Source organism: Sciurus carolinensis, chromosome 1 (assembly GCF_902686445.1).
Source record: "Sciurus carolinensis chromosome 1, mSciCar1.2, whole genome shotgun sequence".
Classification (NCBI taxonomy): domain Eukaryota; kingdom Metazoa; phylum Chordata; class Mammalia; order Rodentia; family Sciuridae; genus Sciurus; species Sciurus carolinensis.
The window spans coordinates 99,843,154-99,858,439 of record NC_062213.1 but is presented as its reverse complement, the minus strand read 5'-3'; the positions used below and the strand labels follow the sequence as shown (position 1 = coordinate 99,858,439).

The 15,286-nt window shown below is 46.0% G+C and overlaps 1 non-coding gene across 1 annotated transcript; it reads right to left on the bottom strand.

Annotated features, from left to right (window-relative positions):
- Window positions 1-5,249: 5,249 nt before the first annotated feature.
- Window positions 5,250-5,321, bottom strand: Trnae-uuc (transfer RNA glutamic acid (anticodon UUC)). The gene has a single exon. It is a non-coding gene; the product is annotated as a tRNA-Glu (tRNA).
- Window positions 5,322-15,286: the final 9,965 nt, after the last annotated feature.

The following is a 15,286-nucleotide window of genomic DNA, read 5'->3' as shown; positions in this document are numbered from 1 at the left end:
GGCAGTTCTTAAGAAAAGTGGACATAGAGCTGCTGTGGGGGTCCCCTCTGCCGCATCCAGCATGGAGGAGAAAAGGGTTAACTCCCGAGGAGGATGTTGGCAGTTTTCTATCTATTACCCAAAAAACTTATCTACTCAATAAACACACAAGAGCCAACACTCTTTTTAAATGAGACGGGGCATGACGGGTCTGGCCACACCAGCTCTGGCCTCTTACAACAACAACTTGCCCAACTCTCTTTGATGTATAACACACAGGTAAAGGGGCCAGGACTGGGAGGAGCTTTCTGTGGTGGACAGGATAGGGTGGAGTTAGGGAAGCCATTCTCTTAGCAGGAAAATTCCAGAAGGAGGCAGGGACCCACTCCCACACTGCACCACATGCTTCCCCAGCAGTTCCTAGAAGCCAGGCCTCTGTGTCCCATGGCTCAACCTAGTCTGATTCTGCTAAATAAGGATGGCTTCCCACAAGTTGCCATATGATTCAGCAAGTCACTCCTAAGTAGATACCAAGAGAACTGAAAATGTCTCCACACAAAAACTTGTACAGAGCAGTCCCATTGGAAAACAGTCAAAGTTTGGAAACAACCCAAATGCCCTTCAACAGATGAATGGGTAGCCAAATGTGGTATATCTGCACAACTGTCTATGATTCAGCTGTGAAAAAGAATGGGGTAGTGGTCTGCCTTCCAACATGGAAACACTATTCAGTGTGAAGGAAGGCAGCCACATATCAGATGATTCCATTCGCAGGAAATGCCCAGAAAAGGGAAATCCATGGAGATAGAGTAGATTGGGAGTTGCCAGGGGCTGGAGGAAGGGGAAAGGGCTTCTTGCCAGGATGATGAACATGCTCTGGATCTAGATAGTGTGGATGGTTGCATACCTCGTGAACATACTCAAAAACATGATGAATGTTTGGTATACGAATTTCATCTCCAAAAGTAAAATAAAAACGCCTTCCCTGCTGAGCCCAGGTAGACAAAGAGCCATGAGGATTTTCCACAGAAAATGAAAATAGATGACAACTTCCCAGATAGTCCTCCAAAGAGTTAAGAAAACTCCCATGGTGGCCCACACCTGTAACCCCGGTGACTGGAGGATCTGAGGCAGGAGTATTGCAAGTTCGAGGCCAGTCTCTGGCAACTTAGCAAGAGCCTCAGTGACAGCAAGACCCAGTCTCAGGCTAAAAAATAAAAGGGACTGGGGATGCAGCTCAGTGGTAAAGGTCCCCTGGGCTTAATTCCTGGTATCCACTCAAGAGACATCCCAAAAATGTCTGGGTTGATCTTCATCATGACCATGATGCAGGGATGTGGGAGCAATCCCATGAAGACAGTTTTGGGCCCCTCATGGATTTTTGATCTGTTCCTTCCGGAGGGGTTGGCATCTATGTCCCTGATTATAGAAATCAGGGAAGTAGCAGTAGGCATGTGGGGAGAGGAAAATTTCATCTGCCCTTGCTAACTTCCCTGCTCCCAAAAGCTGAACAAACACCAACCTGACTGCCTGGAATCCAGATGCAGCACTGATGAGCAGACCAACACTCAGCCATGCCTGGGAATCACTTCCCCACCCGATCTTGCTTTTCCCTCTGGCCACCTGTTTTCGTTGATTGTTTTTTTTTTTTTTTTTTTTTTTTTTTTTTCTGGTTTTTTGTTTGTTTGTTTTTTGAACTTACATTCCTCTTGCCTCAGCCTCCCCAGCCTCTAGGATTACAGGCATGCACCACTGCACCTGGCTTATTGACTTTTAGTAATCCGTTTATATCTGAGATAATGTGATAATAAAAAATTTGACTTGAGGGACAGAAGATCCTTTTAGACCTGCTTCCTAAGCCACACACTTTGCCTCAGTTTGCCAGAAATCTCCAAAATGCTTTGGAATCTCTCTAGAGAATTGTTTGTCACTGGCCTTTACTATCCCATTGACTTTTTGGTATTGCCCAGGGAGAAAAAGATGATCATAAAGCCAAGGCTGGGAATGGTTCTGAATCCCTTGGATAAGTAGGCTTTATTAGCTCTATTTTTCAGAAGCACATGGGTAGCAGAACTAGGGGTGACCTCATGTACTGTGTTTGTTGGCCAGGGGGTCCCAGACCCTAGCTGTGGCAGCGGTGACTCCCAGGCCCGGCTCTGCTGTGAAGTCTGTCTGAACCAACAAATATTAAAAATAAGTCAATGCACGTATCATACAACGCAGGTGAATGGTCGATGACTGCAAGAGCTCCTTTGGTAAATTGATGAAACACCCCCATTATCTTGCATTTTGCAGAAATGTTGTAAAGGGCCACAGGGCCACTAGTTTTTGTATGTGGAGGCACTTAAGGGAAACTGAGGTGCAACTTGATTAAGGAACAAAGCGTGTATGGGGGCCGGTAAGAGTGGCAACTCAGGATACACAAATTTCTGACAGACTGCAATGTGCTCTGGGGCCGCACAGATTTTGAACAAGTTTTCAAGGCAAACGCACAAAGGTAGAGGCAGATTACTTCATTTGTCTGTCAAGAACTTGGATTGGTGGGGGCGAGGTAACAAGCTGTCTTGTAAGAAAGGGATCAGGTCATTTAAAGGATAGGCACAGACATTGGTCAGAAAGGAGGGGGCTGTTAGGACAGGAACAGAAATGTTTTGGGGAGGGAGGGAGTTAGGGATCATTGGAATATTCCACTCTGATGAAAACTGGAGGTGTCAGTAGGTAAACTACACGATGTAGCAAGTGGCATGGTGCACCATGGTGGTAGACATGGTAAGGAGGTACCGGTGACTGAAGCCCCACCTCCCATGCACTTTCCGCCTTGATCTTTGAAATGTTTTCACACACGTTTTAGACTTAACATTGTACTCAAAGCATCCATGCTAGTGCCAAACTTGAACCAAAGTTACCAACTTCTATTCCTTCACAGGCACAGAAAACCAAGGGAGGGAGGTAACCAAGAGTCAGGGAATTTTTGTTTTAAACAAACATGCATCTTGAGAAAACAGCAGACCTCCCTCTCACTGCTCCTTAGATCCTAGAGCAGACCACTGCTTAAGCTTTCCAACTTCAGAAGGAGACAGTGACAACCATGCTCACCAATATCCCCTACAGGGACCCACTGTTTCCTCATTACTCATTAACATGATGGCCATGCTGTCATCTATAAAAAGAAGAGGCAGACGTATATGAAAATGTTGTTTGGTTTTTCACTCTTAATTAGAAATTCTCCAGACAATCAAGGTCATAGATGACTTAAGAGCATTTAGTGTCAAACAACTAAAAGATGACATAGATGTTAAATCTGCAATCAAGCTAACATGCAGTACATAAATGTACGTTGGGATCACATATTGCACGATTCCTAGAAATATTTGTCCAAAGCTGCTAAGGGGAAGAATTATGTTTTAATCTTCATTTTAAATATATTAATTTTGAATGAATATGGTTTTTACTTTTTTTATTTTGGCAGTGCTGGAGATTGAACCCAGGGTTTCACACTTGCTGGGGAAGCGCTCTACCACTGAGCTACATCCCCAGCCCAAAGTATAGCTTTGATTTACTTGACATATAATGAAAAACTTTTATGAGCTTAAATCTTTATAGTAAGTAGCATTTGCTAATGTGATCAATGAAACCAGAATAGAAAATTTGGGAAGATTCAAAGTCTTTAGAGTTTGGAAGAGAAAATAAACCCAGGACTTGTATGAACTCAAATGCAAGGCTGCCAACATTTTGATGGCCAGATTTTCTAGTAATATAGTGTAATATAGAGTATAGTGTTTATGCCAAAATCATTCGACTGATATGATGCTTCCAAACAGTCATCTTGATAGAAATGGGACACAGCACCAACATTCTCCAGACCATTGTGTCTCAAGTATTAACATTCCTTAAAATGTTTAAGGTAGTCAAGATTTATCCTTATTACGAACTAGTTTTTCTTTCTTTCTTTGTACCCAGCACTGAGAACACACATTAAATCTGCAGCAAAACTTTTCTGATCTGTTAGAGCTGGAGAATAGGCAAGAAAGGAAGGGGAGAGAAGATGCAGGGGCCGTGGGTCGGGGGGATAACCCGTCCATTGCATCCCTGGTATGACTCCACCGGGATCCTGGAATGGACGTGCAGTCCCTATTGAAGTCTGGGGAGAGGCACAACTGAAGATGCTCCACGATCAGGATGCGCGTGGTTGGATTCAAACTGGAGCAGGGCCCAAGTCAAGGCACAAGACAAGTCTAAGAGCCACTGTCACAGGGCAACCATCCAGAGAATTCTGGAGGGCTCCAGAGAATTTTCCCCTCTCCTTTGGTCCATTTTCCACCTGCTGCCCCTCATCCTGCCAACCACCTTTTGTCTGACTCCCAATACCTGTCAGTTTGTAGAGACTTAGGTGGCAGATGGAAGGTGTGGGATTTGGGATCTCACACCTAGGCAAAGACTCCCCCAACCAGCGCTCTCCCGGGGAGCCAGGCAGGATGGGGTGGGGCCGGGGTTGTGGGGGCAGCTGGCTTCCCTGCAGGACTTCCCTCTTCTGGGTTGTTCTGGAGCTCAAGCTGACCCAAGAGCCCTCTGTGCATCCAAGCAATCAGGAGGAACCAGGAGGGCAGCCTTTGTTGACGGTAAGACAAGCTAAGCACATTCAGAGCAGCACTGGCGCTGCCTGGCCTTTTCTGTCGGGGAAGGCCCAACCAAACTCCACCTGAAGCTTCTCCACCAGTCTGAACCGATTGGGTGTTCAGCTCCTGGAGGGACGAGAGGGGCCTCCCCTAGTCTCGAAGGAAGGGTCCTGACGACCCGACTTTGAGGGGCACTGCCAAAAGGATAGACTAACAGCAACACCCAACTGAGGGAAGGACGGCAGCCCTCAACCAAAGGATGTTGGGGTGTCTGGGAGTGCCTGTCAACTGGTGGGACGAATGGATAACGGTGGAAACAGAGTGAGGAAGCAAAGGTGGGGAAAAGTGAAGGGGTGAGAGTGTGTGAAGAGCATACCGTTTTCCTATCCTCGCAACCTCTTGGTGTGTTCCAAAGTTATTTTGGTTTCCGCTGTTCTTTCTCAGAAGAGCGATGGGGAGTGATGCGTTAGGTGGGGTTGAGGTGAGAACAGTGAAAGGCGGAAGGAAGAGTGGTGGAGTCGCTGCTCCTGTGCAGGCGGCCACAGCCCTCTGAAGCGAGGGGGCCGGGTGGGAGAAGAGGCTGTTTTCTTGCGGGCCTTGCGGCTGGCAAGGGGGAAGCGCGTTGTGGTGGAGACCGAGACGTTGCAAAAGGCGTTCCCTGACCGGGAATCGAACCCGGGCCGCGGCGGTGAAAGCGCCGAATCCTAGCCACTAGACCACCAGGGAAGGACATGCGGGCCCTCCAGGTGCTGCTTCTCCTGTGGTTGCTGTCCTCCTAGAAATTTGCCACACCGAAGGCTGGCTCCACCCGGAAGGCTAGAATCGTAGGAACGGGGGCGATTGCTCACTCACTACCCAGAGCCGGTTGCAGTCACCGCCCTCCGGCTCCATGGCTCGCACCTCTCCTAGCCTGGGCGATTCTCGGAACTCTGAGGCCAAGCCACAAGGGAACCGACCCGCGTTCCATTCGGGTCCAGCTTTCACCGCGGGGCCCTAGCGCGAAGCCCATACTCTCTTTTCGGAACCTCGGTTTCCTTGTCAGTAATCCGCCTACTTGGCTCTCAGGGAGTGGCGAGCACCGACAGTCCTCGAGCTTTCGCATGTCTGAACTGCTCCAGGGACTCGCTCTCTCCTGATACCCACCCGCCTAGGGGGCTCCTTTTCATCGCCCACCCGCTCAATGCGTAGAGCGTGACGCTGGCGAAGGACTTTGTGACTTGTGTCTTTGTGACTCGAGTTCCTGGGGTTTTTCTTTTTGTTTTCCCGTCCCGCAGATCCAGCCGTTCCACAACTGTGCTCGACGTGGGAAGAAACCACACGTGCCCCACGGGAAGCAAGTTCTTGGTTTTCACACACGCAACACCTGTCATTTTGGAGACATTTGGCGGGGGAGGGGCGGGGGTTCGGGATCCGTAGCTAACACCAAGTCCGCCTGCTCCGCGCCCTGGTCTCCTTCGGACTCGCAGCAAACTAGTGGGTCCGGGTTCCAGGCTTGGCGGGGTTTCAGGGAGCTGCGGCACCCTCCCCGCGCCTCCCGAGATCAGACAGACAGCTAGTCGCTTCGCCTTAGCCTGCCTTTTCCCGGCTTCCTTCCCTACCTCTCCCTTCCTTCTCTGCCCTCCTCTCCCTTCCGCTTTCTATTTAACGGTTGCTTCACAATGAAGTAACCGGTCGGGGAAACGAACACGTTCCCTCCCGGGTATCTTTGGGGAGTAAGGCGAGAGGGCGAACAAGCCTTTGAGGATTCTTCCACGAAAACCTGAGGCGCTGCCTTTTGCGAGTATGGCTGCCCACAACATAACACAGGCAACTGCGTTTCGAGGTTCTTCCACCGGCAGCAACGTGCTGGTGGCAAAAAGTACCCGCGTTCGCTCCGGCGAGGAGAACGATAGGCTCCGGATGAGCCCTGGCTTAGGGCTTCCGAGCCCATTGGCCAAGCCAAGCGCCTGGGGCCCTGCGCTCCGGCTTCGAAATCCAGCTCCTCCTGCAGGGCTTCCAGCTCCCGAACGTAAGCCTCGTGTGCTCCCGGGCCCACTCTGCTGCTGTCAGAGCTGCAGGAGCCGGTGGCTTTTGGGCGGCCGAGCCCGGGGAGCCCCAGCCTCACGGGATGTGTACGGCGCCTCTGAGAGCTGCGGGCCTGGCGGGGGGGGGGGGGCGTTCTCAGTCCTCTGGGCTCTGGCCAAACGCTTGGCCTTCCAGTCCAACCCGGCACCCCAGGGCCCGCCACCCGCGCCCGCTCCTCCACTCCGAAAGCCTTTACCAGCGTGCCCTTTCACCTCAGCGCCTCCTCCTCGTCCTCCTGGCAAAGGACATCCGCTCGAGTTCCTGCCACCGTCACTCCTTCTTTCCGAGCAGTTGAAGTCCGGCGACTAAATCGTGCCTTGGTGGTTTTGGACACCACGGACGGCAAAGGTATTTGGCTGTTTTTAAAGATCGGATGAAATTATGACATTTCAAAACTCATACGATGGAGCTAAGGCAGTGCTGGGAGGGAATTTCAGGCACTAGGCGCCCAGGTTAGAAAACCTGGACAGTCTTGTGATGGGCTGACGGATCTGACTCCATGAGAATGTTACAGGCCAGATTCTAAGCGAAATGACTGAACAGACTCCATTTTATATAGGACTCTGAGACTCCATGTTATATAGGAAATAAGCTTCTCCCATGGGAACACCCGCCTCTGTACCCACCATCAGTTACTTAGCGTGACATGTTTAGCAATACAAAATGACAATTCTTATGTAATGAAAAATTGCTCTCTTTTGATTCCTATTGCTCCTAAACAATGTACCATGTGAACGGAGAGTGTTTGGATGTTAGTAACCATTCTTTAGTTTGTACCTAGGTGAGGGTCGTTTTGACCCACTTCCCCCTCTGTTGATGATCTCATGATGTTAGTTTGTAATTTTGAATCATAGCAACAGACACTTATGATTGATGTGATTTTTGGTATGAGAACCCCTACAACACTATGGTCAGGGCTGTTCTCCAATAGCCATTTTTGGGGCATTGTGTGAGACATTGTGTGTCAGCCGGCTGGCTTAATAAAGACTCTCAAATTTGGACTTCTCAGTGGTGATCCGTCTGTTCTTAAGTTGCGCCCCATAACAAGTCTCAGGTCCATAGGCTAAGCCCCCACCTCAAGAAACAACGCAAAGGAGAGCAAAAGATATCCAAAGCAAACGCAAGGGAGGAAATAATGTCAGAGCAGAAATCGATGCCCGGGAAAAGAGAAAAATAATAGAGAAAACCAAAGAAACAGAACTGGCTTATTTTGAAAAGAGTAATAAACTCAACAAAGAAAAGAAGACCACACCATTTAAGAGAATCAGAAACAAAACAGAGACTCCAGTCACTGCAGACTTTGTAATACTAACAAGATAACAAGGAGAAACTTTGGAACAGTCTCTGTACTCATAAATATGACGACCTAGATGAGTTGGCTGAATTGCTCATTACAACAAACTACCACATCTCAAACAATACACAAGAGATCATTTGGACCACTCCAATAAGATGAAAGAAACTGGACTCTGACTTTTAAAATAAACGGAAAAGAAATCTCCAGGCCCAGGTGGTCTCGCTGGAGAATTCTGCCAAATGTTTAGGAAGAATTACCACCAGTTCTGTATACTCTCTTCTGGGAGATGGAGCGGGAGGCAACACTTCCCAACTATTTCTCTGAAGCTATTATGGCCCTGAATCCAAAACCAGACAAGGAAAAATACAACAAGGGAAACTACAGACAAATATCCCTAATGAATGTCGACATAAAAAATCCTAACACTATATTAGCAAATATAACTCAGCAATGTAGAAAAGGAATTATAAACCATTGACCATGTGGAGTTTATTCCAGGGATACAGGGCTGGTTCTCCATAAGAACTTGACAACTGTCTTCAGAAGAAAACCCACATAAACCTATAAATCCATGAATAAAAAGCCATTGATACTCAATCCCCAGCGACACTTGAAAAAAAAAATGCCATTGACACAATTCAACACCTGTTCCTGATAAAATCTGCTCCCACAAATGGGAAGAGAAAGGAACTTTTTCAAGTTTATAAAGAATGTCTGTTGGAAAAAAAAAAAAAAAAAAAGAACTTTTGACATCACACTTAAAGGGGAAAGACTGAATGTCTTTCCTTTAGGGACACAAACTGGGTCTCCATGAGAAACAGGACCCCTTGGGTCTAAGGAAAAAACACCTCTAGAGGGACAGCCACACCAGCTCTCAGTCTCATGGGGTTAAGAGCCATACTAGAAAATTGGGAGTTAAAAAGTACATCCATCTTGGAGACTGTGAACGTGAGAGAACACACCAGGAGATGGGAGGCTGGGAAGGTCAGTTCAGCCTCCTGAGACTATGTGGTGAGCAGGTAGACCAGCTGAAGCCAGACAAAGCAGCACCTGCGCTATTCTGAAGCTAATAAGAGTAGAGACTTTCCCCGGATGATATGTGCAACTCCAGGTGGTGAGGGGAAAACACGTGCCTAGGAGAGTCACTGAAGTCACTTCTACCCTAAATAAATGTTCCAAGCCTAGGTGGAGGCTTAGGATGGTAATGAGAGATGGGATGCACAAAGAAGCCTGATGAAGAGGAGAGCATGAGCAACCCAAATCCCACCTCCGTGTGTGCTGACATCCAGAGACGGAGTTCCTGCCTACCCCAGAGATGCCACCACGGAAGCTACTCCCCTTTAGTCTTTGCTTGAGTCCGTCTGGGGTCTCTGTCCTCTATGTGCTGTCTCCCTTCTCCCTGGACAGCACTGCCCCTTTCATTGCTGGAGTCAACCCTGAGGTCTCGGCCACCCAAGTGCTGTCTCGATTCTGGCAGGGACAGAATTCCTGAATAAAAGCCTCACCTGTGTTTAAATCCTTTCTGGGTCTATCGCTGACTCTACAATTCTGGATACAAGAACCCAATTTGCGCAACCTGAAGACCAAGGACCAAACAATGAAGTCCATTCTCACCACTGGGCTTTCTGATGAGCACTTATGTAGAGCAGTACGGAAAGAAAGGGAGAGAAATGGCCTGCAGGAAGATGGGACAGGTGAACTTTTCCCTATTGTTCCTGCCAAGGACAATAAAAACCTGAGCACTGGGCTGGGTGGTGGCTCAGCATAGAGCGTTTGCCTAGCCTGTAGAGGCACTGGGGTTTGATTTCTCAGCACCACATAAAAATAATAAATAAAATAAGGTATTGTGCCCATCTACAACTAAAAAAAAAAAAAAAAACTGGGCACTGTATATAAAACAAACCCAGAAGGCTCGCTAGTTGGAGAGGAAAAACAAAACAAACAAAAAAAAACCCAACATGAACAGATCACCAAGGACCTCAGACCCAGAAGAGATCAGATGGTATGTCCACAGGGCTTTCTTCTCACTGGTATATATCTCAGATGTAGGGGTGATGGGATCAGCACCCCAGGAATGTCAAAGGGTGCAGAACAAAAAAGCCCCCAAATAATCCTGTTCTCTATAGCCAAAAGATCAGGAAAAGTGCAGCCAAGCAAAACAGAAAACTTTGACACAAGGTGTCAGGGGACTGTCTGCCACTGTAACGAAACACCTGAGACGATCAACTTATAAAGAGGAAAGATCTGTTTTGGTTCACAGTATTCGAAGTTTCAGCCCTTGATTATCTGACCCTGTTGCTTTTGGGCTCTGGGGAGGCAGTACATCATGGCCACATCACCTACAGAGCAAAGCTGCTCATCCCATGGCAGGAAGGCAAAAAAGAGAGGCTTTGACTGGGGTCCCATGATCCCCTTGAGGGCATGCCCCAGTGACCAGAAGACCTCCCACTGGACCAGGCCTCTTCAGGATTCCACCCCACTCCAACCGGCTGGGGACTAAGACTTAAACACAGAGAACTCTATGACAAGGTATGTGATAATCCAGCTTCTCAAATATTAAAGACACAGGAACAATCGACAAGGAAAACAGAACAATAACAAGTTACCTAGAAGGTAAAAATACTTCAATGACAGGAGACTGCTTATCAGAATCCACCAAGTCACAAGTGAGTGGCATGATATTTCACATGCTAAAGAAAACAAGGATCAAACCACACTCCTATACAGCAACAGGCACCTTTCGGCAATTGAATGAAAATTAAAAGATTCTCAGATTCAGGAAAGCTAAGGGAATCTGTCCCACGCCTCCCACGCATACACAGTTCTACCATAAAAGAACGGCCACTAGGTGCTCTCTAAACAAAAAAGGGGGGAAGAAAAACAAAAGAAGAAGAAAATTTGAGCTATCAGAAGGGAAGGGGGGAGGAAACAGTAGCCAAATTAATATTTCCTTCTCCTCTTGAGTGCTCCAAATTACGTTTGATGGTTTAAGGAAATTCATACACTGGTTCTAAATTTATGTAAAGGAAATATTTAAAAGAACGACATTATAAACAGGGTGGGTAAACAGATAGAACAGGCAGGTAAGTTTTCTGTAGCTCACTCGAACTGGTAAAATAATGACACGGGTATACTGTTTTGAAATATAGACATAGTTATAAAATACATTTCCATCTCGAGAAACCAAAAGAGCTATACGAACAGATCATATCAAAACCACCATGGATACTGCAATATGCACTTCTAAAATAGAATCCAGTCCCTCCAGAAAGGTAGAAGATACAAAAGGGTCCCAAAAAACAAATGAAACTTTACAAACAGAAAAAGAAAAAGAAAATTGCAGTCTTGAGCCCTCTCATTTCAATAAGTGCATTAAATGCAAGTTTTCTGAACACATCCATTCAAAGACAGACATTAGAGGAATGGATAAAGAGGTATGACCCAAGTGTATGCTGGTTACAAAGAAACCAAAGTCAAATAGAATGATACAGGCAGGTGGGAAAGAGTGGATGGACAGAGATATACCATGCAGACATGAAGCAAAGGAAAGCAGAACTGGCTGCATTAACATCAGATGAGGGGAAGTTCAGAACAAAGATACTAACCAGAGACCCACAGGGACATTACACAATGATGAAAGGGTCGATCCAACATATGCATCAAAAACTGATGGAACCGTTTCACAATTACACTCGGAGAAATAGACAATTTCACAATTACACTTGGAGACTTCAGTGTGTTCGACAATATACAGAACAACTAGTCAGACTCAGCTGGGATATTGAATAACCCAACAACACACAATCAGTAAGCAGGAAATAATTGACAATTTTAGAACCCTCCAGAACAGCAGAATGCATATGGTTGTGAGCTGAATTGTGCCCTCCCCTCAGACCCAGATTCACAGGTTAAAGTCCTGACTTCATGAGGCACCAGGGAAATGACAATTAAAGTCACAGTGAGATCTCAGTACACACCTATCAGCATGTCCTCAATGAAAGCATGACAACATCAAGTGCTGGGAGCATTCAAGAAAGCCTAGATCCCCCATATATTAATGGTGTAAAGGGAAAATATTACAGCCACTGTTTGGTCAGCTTTGTGTTGCTGTGATCAAAATACCTGACGAAAACCTTATTTTGGGCTACAGTTTCAGAGGTCTCAGTCCCATAGACGACCAACTCCATTGCTCTGTACAACCAGCAAAGGTCAGGCAGAACATCATGGTGGAAAGAAAGCTGTTCCACCACAGTGGTGTGGGAGACCACAGGGAAGATGCACCCTTCCAGGTCATGCTCCCAGTGACCTACCTCCTCCAGCTTTACCCCACCTGCGTACAGTTACGACCAGTCAGTCTAGTAGTTTGAATGGAATGATTAGGTTACAGCTCTCATGGTCTAATCAATTTACGTCTAAATATTCCTGCATTGATACAGAAGCTTTGGGAGGACGCCTTATTTTCAGACACAAACAGTCACTCTGGAAATATTCTTATGGCCTTTGTTCAAATGTAAACAGGCATCAGCCATAGGACAACTGCATTCCAGCATTTATCTCAGAGAGAAAAGTACTTGTGCTCACACAAATACCTGTGTACTAAAGTTCATAGCAACTTTATTCTTAATACACGAGGGTGGGGGGGACTAGGGATGACCTTCCCTGGGTGAATGGGTAAACAAATTAGGGTTTATCCATAGCATGGTATAGTACTCCGTCATTTAAATTCAAAAAGAACAACCTGTTGATACCCACAGCCACCGGGATGACTCTCCAGAGAAATTCACTGAGTGAAAACTGTTACCCCAAAGGCTAAATATTGGGTTCCATCCGCATATCATGTTGAAAAGAACAAATGATAGGAATGGAAGTGGATTAGTGGTGGCCAGGGGTTGAAGAGGAAAGGAGGGGCAGTCCTGAAGAGATGAGAGCCTCGTGCTGGATTTTTGTGATGATGAAAATGTTCTTGCTCGTACCAATGTCAGTGTCCTGGTACTATACTATATGCAATGTTTTAAAAAACAACACCATCTGTAAATAGTACCAAAAGTTACAATTTGAGGAAACTGGGTAAAAGCTACAAGGGAATCTCTCTGTATGTGTTCTTAAAATTGTATGCGAACTACATTAAAAAATCACATTTACTAAATGAGGTCTAAGTATAGATCTCCTTGTTTGATCCCGATTTCCTGTGTTTAGAAAACTTTAAGGGAATCAAAATTTCCCAGCAACATTGATACCCTTGACGATAGCCTCAATAAAACCAGGCTTTGCAACTTTTTAAAAATGAAAAGTATAAAATGTTCACTGACCCTTACAGTTCTTCTTTGAGAACTGTGCATAATTTCTTCTTTTCTCCTCTGCATTTTTCAAAGGCATGGAGAACAAAACTGTTCTAAAAGATTGTATTGGTCTGGGTTCTTTAGAGAAACAAAATCCCTGTGGTTCAAACTTTATTTGTATAGAGCGACTTAGAGAAAGGCATTGGCACACGTGATTATGAACACTGAGAAATCCTAGACCTGCAGCCCGATCCAGGAGTGCCGATGCTATAGTTCCAGTCCCAGCTCAAGTCCCAAGGTAGAAACTGATTTCTCAGCTCAAAGACAGTCCAGAAGAGAGAAAGAAGGGCTGGGGTTGTGGCTCAGTGGTAGAGCGCTTGCCTGGCATGTGTGAGGCATTGGGTTTGATTCTCAGCACCATCTATAAATAAATAAATTAAATAAAGGTCCATCGACAGCTAAGAGATATATTTTAAAGAAAGAAGAAAGAATTCCTTCTTCTTGTTTTGTTTTGTTTCACTGTAATCCAGGCCTTCCAATTGACTGAATGAGGCTCACAGACATGGGGGAGGGCAATCTGCTTTATTCAGTTTACTGATTCAAATGTTAATCTCATCCAGAAACACCTTTGGAGACACACTCAGAAGTGTTTAACCAGATATCACAGTACCCTGTGTTCTAGCCAAGCTGACATGTAAAATTAACTATGGCCTATACCCTCAATCACTCCGAGTAATTCGTTTAGCATGATGTCTTGCCTATTATGACATACAGTTACTACATTTCATTGTAATGTTGTCTTCTTCTTTGCAGTAGGACTATGTTGGGGTTTCAATGAACACGAGGTTAATTTTGACCTCATGTAGTCTCACCCCAGGCCCTACCCATCATTGCTACCAGTGAATTGTTGTTTTGGCATGGCTTTGTTTTTCAAAATACCAATAAACTCTAGACTTTGCTAATGTCAGTTTGAATTCCTGGCCAGTTGCACAAGTGACTTTCCATTTTGACAAAGTCTCAAAATACTTTTTGTCCAGATCCCTGAATATGGGAAAGACATACCTATTATGGTGTCCACTCTTCAGCTAATGGTGTTCTTCATACTTCCATACAGGTTTCACCAGATCTGCCTGGCCTCTTAATGTCATTCAAGATGGCCTGTGGCTATGACCATCTGACAGAGTCTGGTAAAAACCCTGGCCATGGAACAGATGGTTGGAAAGTGAGAATTGCTGAAATCTCAGCACATAATTACTCTGTACAAACCTTTGTCCTGAGAAAATCCCAACAATCCTAGCATAGCTTCCAGCAGCATAAGGCCACCTTCCTAAGATGACTCCAGAGCCTCCTCCTTTAGAATACCTGCCTGAGAAAGCTTCAACCTGACAGGAGAAGTTAGTTTGTTCTAGCCAACACCTGATGTTTTGTAAATAGGGGCGCCTTCCCAGAGCTCGTACTGAAAATGAAATCCTTCCTCTGTTTTGTTGTGACATACAGTGTGTGCATCTTCTATAGTCTCAGAGTGTTTTTCTCAAGGATCTTTAAGCCATTCTTTTCCAATGTATTCATCGGGAGGGAGCAGACCTCTGTCCTCCTGTCTCTGTGGATGGCCAGAATCCCAAGTTCCCAATAATTGCCAGGAGGCCCAGACACAGCTGGCCTGATAAGTCAGATGGTTACACTGACTAGTAATTTTTCACAGGTACTCCCGACTCTCTCTCCAAGTCACTGTCCCTTTAGAATGCCCCGTCACCTCTGCACAAATCTGAATGGAGCTCAGCTCTGTCCTATGCTGTCAGTGATCACTCAGTAAAATCTGTCTTCACAGCTTCAACTAAAGTCCAGCTTTGTTTCTCTTTGGCAAAAGAAGCACACGCAATAGCTTTAGTGTTAGTTTCTGTCACGAGAGGCACAGATGTGACAGGAGAGGGAGGGATCACTTGACACTTGTCATTTCATGGGCATCTCTTCTTACCTGGCATTTCTGAGCCTGACACTTGACTGGGATGCCCTGGAACAGCCCTGCATGGTTCTATTGCACATCTTGAGAG